At 44.2% G+C, this 11477-nt stretch overlaps 1 long non-coding RNA gene across 1 annotated transcript; it reads left to right on the top strand.

Moving 5' to 3' along the window:
- Positions 1 to 18: 18 nt before the first annotated feature.
- LOC142079474 (uncharacterized) lies at positions 19 to 8902 on the top strand. The gene is made up of 6 exons (XR_012672686.1): positions 19 to 142; positions 750 to 1004; positions 1092 to 1168; positions 1969 to 2039; positions 4389 to 4429; positions 8647 to 8902. It is a non-coding gene; the product is annotated as an uncharacterized LOC142079474 (long non-coding RNA).
- The last annotated feature ends 2575 nt before the right edge of the window (positions 8903 to 11477 follow it).

Below are 11477 nucleotides of genomic sequence, written 5' to 3'. Positions count from 1 at the left end.
GGCCTCCCGTCCCAGCGCTCCCGCCCTCTCCCGGGCACATAGTGTCTCCCTGCCCTCACAGTCCCCCCGGTTCCCGCCCTGAGGAGCCCAGGGCCTGCCAGCCGAGCGGGAACCGAAGCAAAATCCCCCAAGGAGAAGCAAGGTCGCGTGGGGAGCACACTGTCCGTCAGGGGGGAAACCGCCGGGTCTCCGGAGGAGAAGGACGGACTAGAGGACATGGTGGAGCAGAGAGCAGCGTCGAGAGGGATGATGAGGAAAGGCTTCTCGTTGCTTCACGAGGCGTAAAAGATGGGCTCAGGCAGCGGGTGTGAGGCAAACGAAAAGGAGCGCTTTTCACACAGGGCGTAATGACGTTTTAGTGATTATTGCCACGGGATCAAATCAATTAGGATGGGGTTTGCCACACTATGGGGCTGTTAAATACATAAATGGCTGTTAAATGTCGTGGCTGGATGCAGCGTGTGGCCCGGGAAGTCCTTAAATGCCTGGTTCCCAGGGATGGAGTTAGTTGGGGCAGTGCGTCCTGAACGACTGCCCTTAACGGGATGCTGGGTGGGAAGTACCCCACCGTGCCTGTTCTTAGGTAATAGGGCCAACTATATTTTCGTTCCTTTTTTTTCAATGGGAAAAATGCCATTTTAGCTAAAACGTCAGCTTTCCATGTGGAAAATAACAGTCTTTCATTAAATAACCACATGGCTTGAAAATAAGCTCTTTTGATTTGAAAATGCTGCTTTGATATCTCCTAGGAGTTGTGAACTGTCTGCTGTTTAATGACACCGTGCCCTTCTGCGGACTGGTCTCCCGCGCTGCCCACTGAGCGCTGCAGCCAGGGACTCCCAGCACGAGGGAGAGAAGAGAGGTGCACGGTGGATGGGACGTTGGCAGGGAGCAATCCTTTTACAACTGAGGAACTTCAGCATTCAAACTGAGGGTGCAGGTTACAAATTTCCCTAGAAATAAAACCAGCAAACATTTGGGACCACCTGTGTGGTAAAGAACAGGTATGATAACAGATTTATGCGTGCTGAGCCCATAATCCACATTCTTTCTGCTTACACTGCTAACAAGTGGATTCTGGCTCCTTGTAGGTATACTGAGATCTTCTCTGCTCGAGGGAGTGTGATCTCTGAATTACTGTTGTCTCCCATCACTGCATCCATGGCTGGTGTGTTAGACGGGAGTGTGTGGGAATTAGAGGGGCGATAGAGGTAGCTTTTGTGAGAATGAGGAACAGAAATACTAGCAGCTCATCATGGCTTTTTATTTGAGCTCTGAGCTAAGTTCTTGCAAACTGCGTGACTTTGGTGCGTGTGCAGCAGAGGCAAAAGAAGAGCAACAAGGATCAACTGAGTTTTACTTGTCAGAGGAATTTATAGAAGCATTTGCTGTTTTATTACACTTCTTATAGCTGTTTGTTCTGACAGTAATCCCAGATCAGTTTTTAGTACCCAGAATTAATTTTTGGGAACAGATCTTATTTAGACAACAAATATCCAAGTTTTGGGGGAGCAGTTCAGGATTTCGATGTGTGGTTCACTGCCAATAAGATCTATGTATCTCGCAATTCTCTGAAGAGATCCAAATGCAAGAACAGTCCTTGCTTGCAGTTATAAAATGGAGGGGGGTTGCTTGGAATCAGAAGTGATGTAACTGATTCTAATTGGAATGAAACATTTTGTTCTTTAAAAGCCAAAGAAAAATTGAAGTCCTTGTAGGTAAGGGAAGAAGAGAAATAACCAAAGAGGCCTTGTGAAAAATAAAAAATGAGACAGTTCAAGTTTTTTACATGAAAGGAAAAATTGCTTCTATCTAAGGAACATTAAAGTGTTTGCACAAAACTCTGTTGTTACACATCAGTGTTGTGGGAATGCAATGGAGAAAACAACTGTTTGGGCCCACCTATTTTATTCAGATTTTTTTCACCACAGTCTCTCATGTGATGAATTTGTTTTGTCGGTTCGGCAGGTCATGGATAACACGCAGGAGTGGAACATGTTGGCTCTGTGAAGGAAGGAGACTTTTGTTCTAACTCGCCGGTGAGTGGTCTGAGCTGCTGGGCTGAGTTATGAGTAGCTCATCTATCTATGCTGTACTGCACAGATGGTAAATATTTGGAGGCAAGAGGTATAAAAGTGTCTAGCTTTCCCCAAGCCACTCCATAACATTTGTTTGTGAAAATAGACATCGGTCAGCTCTGGGTCTGAGGGCTCAGATTCAGTCAAGTTACTTAAGAAATTCCCTTGCGGCAGCTGAGCCATGGAAACAGTCTTTGTGTACACCCTTACTCCCTAGCAAATGTGAGATAATGCAGCTTAGCTTAGTCTGAAATGACAGGGGGTTGCACTGAATTATCTTCACATCGCCCTGGGCTAACAGCTTGGATACTGTTTTTGCAGTTGTCCAGGAGCTGAACCCTGAGAATCTAACAAAGCCGGGACAAAGGCTTGAACTTCAGAAAGCTTTGGTACAAAGAACATGTCTCTATGTATATCTCTACGTATATACACATAGGGCTTAAGTTTTATCTGCCTGTCTGTCTGTCTTATATTATGTGGAACTCATGCTGCCTTTGACTCTCTTACGTTGGCTCTGCTCTTCCTGTCTTTCTAGTCTCAATGTTGCCTTCTTACTTCTGACTGTTGCTGTGGTAGCTGCTAGAAACACCTGATATTGGCCAGGATCGCACAGATACTGTACAGATGTAGCCCAAAGACTGACTTCTCTCTCAGGACACTATGAATATAGGCTACACCAGTCTGGACTGCTTCCTCTGAGCAGCTCAGGTTCCTGAAGAGGCTTTGCTTTATTCTGTCCACAGAGGTATCCACAGGTCTATGGAACGATTACTACCCTTGATTAATACCTGGGCTTCTTGCCAGTGTAATGCTGGAGTGTTTGCTGTGACTTCAAATTTGCTGATTAAGCTTAATTTCCAATTGATGGGTAATTGAAAACACCATAAAGATATGTTCTTTGCAGGCTTTAGGCAGATTAAGTGGGGGAGTGGGGATGTCGTGAAGTGCATCCAACTTCTGCAGTCAGCAGTACTGTGTGATAAATGTCACCATAACCTAGAGAGAAGTAAGATAATGAAATGCATTCATTTCTTCCAACAATTAAATGCTACCATGGCCTGCAGAGGGCTCAGAGCCAGCTGGTAAAATTTACATTAAACAGTGTCAGCCCTTAGATTATCATCTACAGTAAAACAACTACAAAGAGCGTGAAAGTCCGACGTATGATCTGAATGTTTATCTGCCATTAACAGATGGTATGGTGTGTTCAATCTGGGATCATCATGGATTTTTGATTATCAGTCCAGTATTGAACCTATTTCTGTTGATACTGTTATTACCTTCAAAGGGAGAATCATCAAATGTGAAGTCCAGGAAGCCAAGAGATGGCAGAAATAAAATAGTAGAAAAAAATGACCCAAGACCATGTTTTCAGTCTGATAGCCCTGTTGTGGGCAGGATATGTGAAGCAAAGGTAGTGCCAAAGAATGTATCTAACTAATTGCTTTTGGCCCATTCTGTGCAGTTTAATACAGAGTGTCATGTAACGTTTTCCCTCCCACATACAGCCGAATGGATAACTTCTTTTACAACCGCAATTATATAACATCCCTGTGCAATGACATAGAAGAGTAAAAATAGTACCTCTAGCGCAGCTCTTAGATGATCTAATTCGGAGCTTGCTGGTATGTAGAGAAATTGTACTGTAACTGTTTTCACCTTTTTCCTTCCTCAAATGAGTTGCAGTTTGATTGTGCCGAGTTGCTGGAATTCCTCACCATCAGCTCTGATTTTTTTTCTTGAAACAAGCTCATTCCATCACCAGTCAAAAATATTATCTGTAATCTTTTTTTCTAATAAATTTAGTGATTGGAGTCAAACTGGCAAAAATGTCCCCACTTATTCTCAGTGTAGGAAGAGCAGCAACCGAGAAAAGTACTCCATGCTATTTCCTCTAGTACATGACCCTGCATTAGGAGCCCTGATGACAAAGTAATTTTCCGTCAGTAGGATGCTTTAGACTTTTTGCTGAAAAGAAGAGTAAAATGTTAACCACAAGTCTGGTGTGTTTGTGATTCTGTCTCTGGCAGTTCAGAAGAGATGAACTGACTCGTGACTGCAGAGTAACTGCCATTGGCAGTACTATAGGATCCTTGTTCGGGCTGTCTTCTCCTTTCTTGACCACTCAACAGATACTGGTGTCCACTCGGGGAGCTGCACATCTCTGTCAACAGCTGCCAGGCCAGCAGGTGTTGCTGTTTCTGTCCTTACACCGTTGATGACAAAGGGCAAGGGAAAAATAAAACGGATAAATGTGCAGAAAAGCTAAAAGCCAAATTGACGGCTGTCCTTGTTTTCTCTTTCCAATAGATGGCACCAATTCTCCTTCCAGATCATCGTCGGTTGAACAGGTCAGGAGCTCCAGAATACCACAAGTGTTTAAAAACACAGGCATCTTTGCCCTTTTCTTTTGCTCTTTCTGAGTGTGAAATTTGGACCAAGAAGGCAGCAGACTGAGAAAATGTCTGAAGCCCTTGGAATGTGGCAGTGCTGCCAAGTACAGCTATGCCAGGAAAACACAGGCAGATCAACGAGGCAATGTGACCCAGGGCTAGGAGACGGAGGAGGGAGGTTTACTTTTGCCTAAGGATGGTCAAGAGTAAAAGTGGGACTATTTTAGGGAATTATTGAGAAGGAATTGGAGAGCCATGGAGAGAGGAGAATGAAACATGTGGATTCCAGGTCAGATGAAGGAGTTTTGGACAGCCAAGGAGCAATGACGGTGCACCTTGTTGAGGAAGAGCAGTGGTCTGTCCAGCACAGCATGCTCCCCTTGGAAGAAGTGGCTCCTCTTGGGGAGATCTCCCCATTTCCATAGGGGAGATCTGCAGTGCTTCTATAAAGCTGCCATAGGAAATTAAGCCAGAACGGGGCTGAGAAAGCCTCTATCTGAAAGTACTGTGGCAAAAATCTCTTGCAGATAATTCTGTTTTCTTTATCCTGAAATGCACCTCTCTTCATCATTAAAAGAGAACGGTGTCTGCAGCTCCATACCACCATATGGGCTGCGGGGAGAAATAAGCCAGGTTCCCACCATGCATTGAACATAAAGGAAACATTATTTCCTGGCTGCAAAGAGATGGTCAAAACAAAAATATTTGGGTGGAAGCATAACATTATTTTAAAAGGCGTAACTCTCAACTAAAGCCTGGAGGCAAATGGATTGTGACATCCAGTTCTTCATGAATTTTACCACTTAAATCCTTTTAAAAGTCCGCTTCTTAATATTTTTAGTCATAAATGCCCCTTATTTTGTTTTTACCTCCAATGTCTTGCTATGATATTTGGTTGAAGGGCTCTCTGACTCCACAAGCTGCTTTCCTACTAAGTGTGAAAATATAACTTCTGGTGGGTTGTGTAAATGCACTCATCACTATTTCCCTTTTTACACAGTCCAGAAGAAGGAAATATTGCTCTCATAGCGAATTGAGCTGCACTGGCATTGTTGATAGGATGCAGCAAAGACCATGTCAGGTGTTACAAACCACTAAAAGAACAATTATAGTAACATTATGGAGGTTTTGAAGTACAGAGTTTCCCAATGAGAGATCCCAGATCACACCCGTGGTAGGGGCCAGCTGGGTTTTTTTTTTTCTGGGGCATCTTCTGCCTCTAGAAGCTGTGAACCCTCAGCAATACTGAGAGCTGTGTACCAGCATGGGACCACATCCTTGTCTTGCCCTTGAGGTATTGTGGCTGCTACTGAGTGGAAATGAAGCTTGCAAGCGCATCTCACAAATTGCATTATTTCTCTGATCGCTTAGGGGACCTTCTGGTCTTGCAGCCTTGGCTTATCGCTGTAGGAACGCCCTGGCATACCTGGGAATGCACCTCCTGCAAGGAGACTTGGAGTGAAAAGTTTATATACTGTTTAAGCCTGTATAAGACAGCACTGCCTTTGAAAGAAGTGCAGATGGAGACTTACAGACAGCCAGATCAGAGTGAACCAGACCAGAGATTTTAACTAAATCAGTTTCCCTTGTGCTGGCTCACCACGTGTTCATGCAACTTTGGTGGACAACTGTGAAGTGGCTTTTGGACCTCTTGGAGTGGGTCCAGAGAAGGGCCATGAAAATGATCAGAAGGCTGGAATGCCTCTCCTGTGAAGAAAGGCTGAAAGACTTGGGGTTGTTCAGCCTGGAGAAGAGAAGGCTCCGGAGAGACCTTATTGAGGCATTTCAATACTTAAAGGGGGCTTATAAGGAGGATGGAGAGAGACTTTTTACCAGGACCTGTAGTGACAGGACAAGGGGCAACAGTTTTAAACTGAAAGAGGGTAGGTTGAGATTGGACATAAGGAAGAAATTCTTTATGATGAGAGTATTGAAACACTAGAGCAGGTTGCCCAGAGAAGTTGTGGCTGCCCCATCATTGGAAGTGTTCAAGGTCAGGCTGGATGGGGCTTTGAGCAATCTGGTCTAGTGCAAGATGTCCCTGCCCATGGCAGGGGTGTTGGACTAGATGATCTTCAAAGGTCCCTTCCAACCCAACCCGTTCTGTGATTCTGTGATAGAGGGGAAGAAGGGCTGATTCTTTCAGCAGCCGTGCTGGTTTATGCCAGCATAAACTCTGCTTGAAACTACAGTGTGTTTGAGAACCTTGAATCCCCAGGCAGAGAGAAGTCATGGGATCAAGAAAGGATGTTCTCATCACGGGGACGTAGAGTGAGAGGCCTTCAATTGACATCTGCCCTGCAGACCACAGAGGGGTACCCCAGCTCTCAGTGATGCCTAGATCCCAGAGGGATGCTGGTCCTGACCGCTCAGCACTTCTGCTCTGCCTGCTGGGTACAACAGGGGTAATCTGCCCTGCTTAGTGGCAAACATGCAGCACTCGTCCCTGCAAAACAGGCCAGAAATCCAGAGTCTGTCATTGCTTTGTCACTGGGAGAGTGAATACTGGGAAGAATTTGGTTTGCAAGAAAAAGAAGAGAAGGAGAATTTTTCCAAGGCTATTCAAGGCAGTAAACACAGACCTGAAATTCTGGCAGAAAACAAACTGCTTTTCAGACAGCTGAGGGCGCTCAGCACTTCTTACGTGAAGTTGGTGTTTTGCAGGTTTGAGCCTTAAGATACAACACTAAAATGCAAAGATAGTGCTGCTAGTGAGCAAAGCCTGGGCAGGGGCTTAGGCTCTAACACTGCCGACAGCTGAAAAATAAAAGGCCCAGAGCTGGTTAAATAACTGCTTATGTGCTTCAGTACAAGCATAGATTTAATGCCTTAATTTTAATGGCACCTTGAAAGAACTCTTTGATCACAGATTTCCCCTTCTGAAGCAGCAGGGTTTTATTTATTTATTACAATTTCAAGTGTTTCCGTAAAAGTAGAACTGGAGAATGATGTTAGGCTAATATACCTGGATATTTATGTTCTGACCATCTTCTTGCAGTTTTCTCTCATCCTGGTTTTATCCTTGTCTTTGGGATCTGCTTCTTGGCATGACGTGCCTTTGCCAGAATCACCATCTATATCTGTCCCGAATTTCCCGAGAAAAGGGAAAACCCACTCTGTTGTGGTGGATTCTACGTTGTGGGCAAGTCTGTTCAGTTCTGGAAAGAGACATGCTGACCTCACTTCACCCAGACCATTTTACAGTATTGTTTTTAGGGATTTTTAATATAAACCAGATTTCTCTGGGTTCTCATTTATCTTCCATTGACTTCTGTAGCTTATTCAGACTTCTTAAAATCCTTCTGTGATTTTTGTTTATTCGCCACTCTTTATTAGCAAATCCTTAATTCCTTAGTGCTTCTAAAGCTCCTTAGAACATGAAACAATGCTTCTGATTTGTTAACCGTTATTATTACCACTAGTGGTATGAATAAAAATTAGTGTATTTTGCTGAAATACACTTAATACATACACTTATTTTATTTAAGTCAAATAATTACTGCTACTGAAGTCTTGCTTAGTAGGATACCTCATGTCCTCGAGAAGAAAGATTAATCTAGTTATCATGGCAATGATTTTTATACTTGCAAGGCCAGTTGACATTGGGCATCTAGCTCATCTCTCTTAGGTACATGTGTGCATGGTGAATTCCCCTCATGTGGAAATAAATTGTCTTAATTTAGGGTTAGTGTATGACAACATGGCTGTGATAGTGCTTCCTAACTTGAGCTGTGCAGAGCCGCATGGCATGGGCTAGCTCATTTGCTTTGTTCAGATGCCCTGGCACCTGAGACCCTACGTTGTTGTGTCATGGAACAAATGTCTTCCTCTTTTTGTCTTGCGTGACAGGTCCAACCACACAGCCAGGCTGCAGCTGGCATGGGGCCTTCAGGTGGGGTTTCCTCTTCACCCCTGAGCACAGGACTTGGCTCCTGAGCTGCCTGACTCCATGGTTTCCCCACTGAGGGCTGAAGCACTCTGAAGTGCTGCAGAGAAATGGCAAAGCACTTCTTTCTTGTCCTGGTGCTCTCTTCACTGAGAAAACATAATTTCTCAGTACTCATAATCTGGAATTCCCACCCATTTCAGCATTTCCAATGAGATAAAAAATGGCTTTGGCACCACATAAGTTCCTTACAGCCAGGCAGCACAGTAACCATCTGTTTTCTCCACAGAAGGGTGTACCTGGGTATTAAAGGGAGAGACATCGGTGCATGCAGAAATCAGGTCCAGATTCCTGATGAGGTGCAGACTGATACCCAGATGTCATACCCTTTGTTGAATCCTGTTTCTGCGTGTCAACTCTGCTGGGGGTGGTTCAGAGTGGATTTCTCAAGGGATAGCCTGTGGATATCCCCAGTATTAAATGATCCCTCTCAGGTATCTCCTGCTTAATATATTGTCTATCTTTGTCCTCCAGGTGCCTTAGGCAGCAATCATTACTATCAGATCTAGAGGGCTGTTTGAAGCCATCCGCTTCTGTGCAGTTCAGTATCTCGCAAGTGTGACCCATGAGGACCACGGGATGCTAGAATACAAGACAGAGGCATTTCTTACCCTCTGACAGCCTTTCTGACTCGCTCTGCAACTTTGATATTCTGTTTTCAGCTAGGACTGGATCCAGGTGGGGTTAATGGCTGGAGGCTCTGTAACCAGACATCCTCAGCCACTCCACGGGAGCCAGACTGCGCTTCCCGAACCAGGCAGCGTTAATGGCAAGCCAGGGAGGGAAAGGATGCCGCAGACAGCCAGCACTGTAAATCCTTGCTCCTTTCAGAAGCGAGAGCCAGCCAAGGAACAAAGCAGATGAAGGAGCAGACTTTATAATCAGGGTTACAAGTTGATCAATTATTATCATAGCTGCAATAAACTAGTTACAGAGATGAGAACAAGCTGATGTTATAGAAAGCCAGCTATAAAAATGTGTTTCTAGACATGCTGATTTCTGTGAGGACAGAGAAACAACCTATTAAAAGATCTTGTTAACCCATAGGTTGTAGCCTCCAAGCTGATGCTTGCTTTATACGTGGGGTTTTTTTTCCCCCTTCTTCACTTACTTGTTCACTTGCTTTCTTGTCTGAAGAAATACAGTCTTCTTTGGGTAGATTATTGGAGAATATGGTGTACAGGAGGTAAACACATGGTCACTTCTGTTTGCTAAGCTCCCCCCGAGGTGAACAGAGTTGCACAGGATGTGATGGTGTCCCAAATAGGAGCCCAGGCAGCTTCTTTGCAGTCATTCCTATGGTGCGCTCTGTTTCACTTGCAGTCATCTCTTTTAATCTCTTTCCTTTCTCCCTGGCTGCCTGATTCTTGTGGCTGGCCACTGGGTTAGAGAGTACAAAGGAGAAGGGGTACCTGGCCTCAACTGTGTGCACTGCAGAGAAAGATTGTGTCTGATTGCATTACATCACAGCTTCTGTCTATTAAAAGGGGAGCATTTATGCAAGAGACACTGAAAAGGGAAGGAAATGTAATGATTTTTATGGATCTATTCTCGCTGAATGGTTTGGATACTCATTTAAGATATTATTAGTTTGATATATTGTTTTTATCTTATGCATTTATTAGCATTACGATGTCAGAGTAGGGCCCAAATTACAGAGTTCCTATTTGGGTCTCATTGCTTTGGTTTAGCCTATTCTTCCCCAGGAAAGGGACCTGTGACAAAATCTGAATCAAGGCCCTGTTGATCTATACATGGCCAGTTCTGACTTCTGCAAAGATTTTTTCTTGACCTGATAACTTTCCCTCTGAAACCACCCCCTCTGTTTATAGGCTGTGCTCTGGGTGGGGTTTTAGTACAAATCTCTTTAAAAGTCCCAGTAGTTCCTCCTCAAGGCCAAAGCTGGGCTCTAGCACAGCCGCTGCTGGAGTCCCAGCTGGACATGGTGGGTTTTGGCAGCGGTAGTGTGTTCCAGAGCAGAGAGACCATGTTGGAGGGTGCTTTAGGATCCTTCAGGATTTTTGTGTAGGATGGGTAAGCTATGATGTAGCTTAGGGCTGGGTCGGGGAGAGCTCATGAAGGTAAACTTCTTAAGAGGCATTTTCTCTGCTTTATTCTTTGAAATCAAGGGGTCATCTAAGATTTCAGGCTGCCTGAGACTGTAGCCAGTAAAGTACATTTTGGGATTGAGAGAGAAAGATTGTGTTTGAGAGTGAGAGCTGGGCTAATATATCACTTTGGTTTTGTAACTAATTTTGCCTGTAAGCACTTCAGTGTGTTATCTACATTCCAAATCTCAGAGAGCTTCCTAGATTGCAGCCAGCTCACATGAAGGTATCATTTGCCCAGAGCCATTACCCCAAAACACCTCATCCTTGACCTGGGAAATGAAGAATATGTTGAGTGAAAGTAACTAGAAGAATTTGAGAAGGAAAAAATAACTTCTGTGGGAATGACTTTTCACAGGTTAACATAATTCATGGGCCACTTGGATTTCAGATTACTGAACTGCGTTGGAAGCAGATGCTGTTTTTTCCTCATTCCTTTGCTTGCCACTTCCATTTTTCAGCACTTGTTTGCCACTAAGCTCAGGGAGGCAAAATCAATAGTTCTCCAACATTAATAATCGAGCAAAGCAGGCAGCCAGCTGAGTAAACTCCATCTCACTTGAAATCAGAGCAGTCATTTCCTAGATTGAGCTAACATATCTGAGAACTAGATGCAGGCTGAGGTGGAAAATGGGATAAAAACACCAAAATAAAAAAAAAGCCAAACAGCCTGCTCCCCCTGTGCTGTACTGTCATGGTTCTCACCAAAAGAGTGGCAGAAGTGAATAAGGATTGCTCTCTTGAATCATTTGGTGTCGGGATGCAATCACACAGAATGGTCTGAAAGCATCTTTAGTTTGTAGGAATGAACTCTCCAGGGGTTTGAGTGCTATTTCCAGGTTTCATCCCAAAGCTTAAATGATACACTTATTGAGAGCTGATCATATAAAGTACACGAAGAAGAAAAGACCCTGACAAGGAATAGCTTTTAAGTCGGGGAGTGAAGAAAAAA

This window comes from Calonectris borealis, chromosome 1, assembly GCF_964195595.1.
Source record: "Calonectris borealis chromosome 1, bCalBor7.hap1.2, whole genome shotgun sequence".
NCBI lineage: Eukaryota > Metazoa > Chordata > Aves > Procellariiformes > Procellariidae > Calonectris > Calonectris borealis.
The sequence above is the reverse complement of the archived record's forward strand: the minus strand, read 5'-3'. Positions and strand labels throughout refer to the sequence as shown.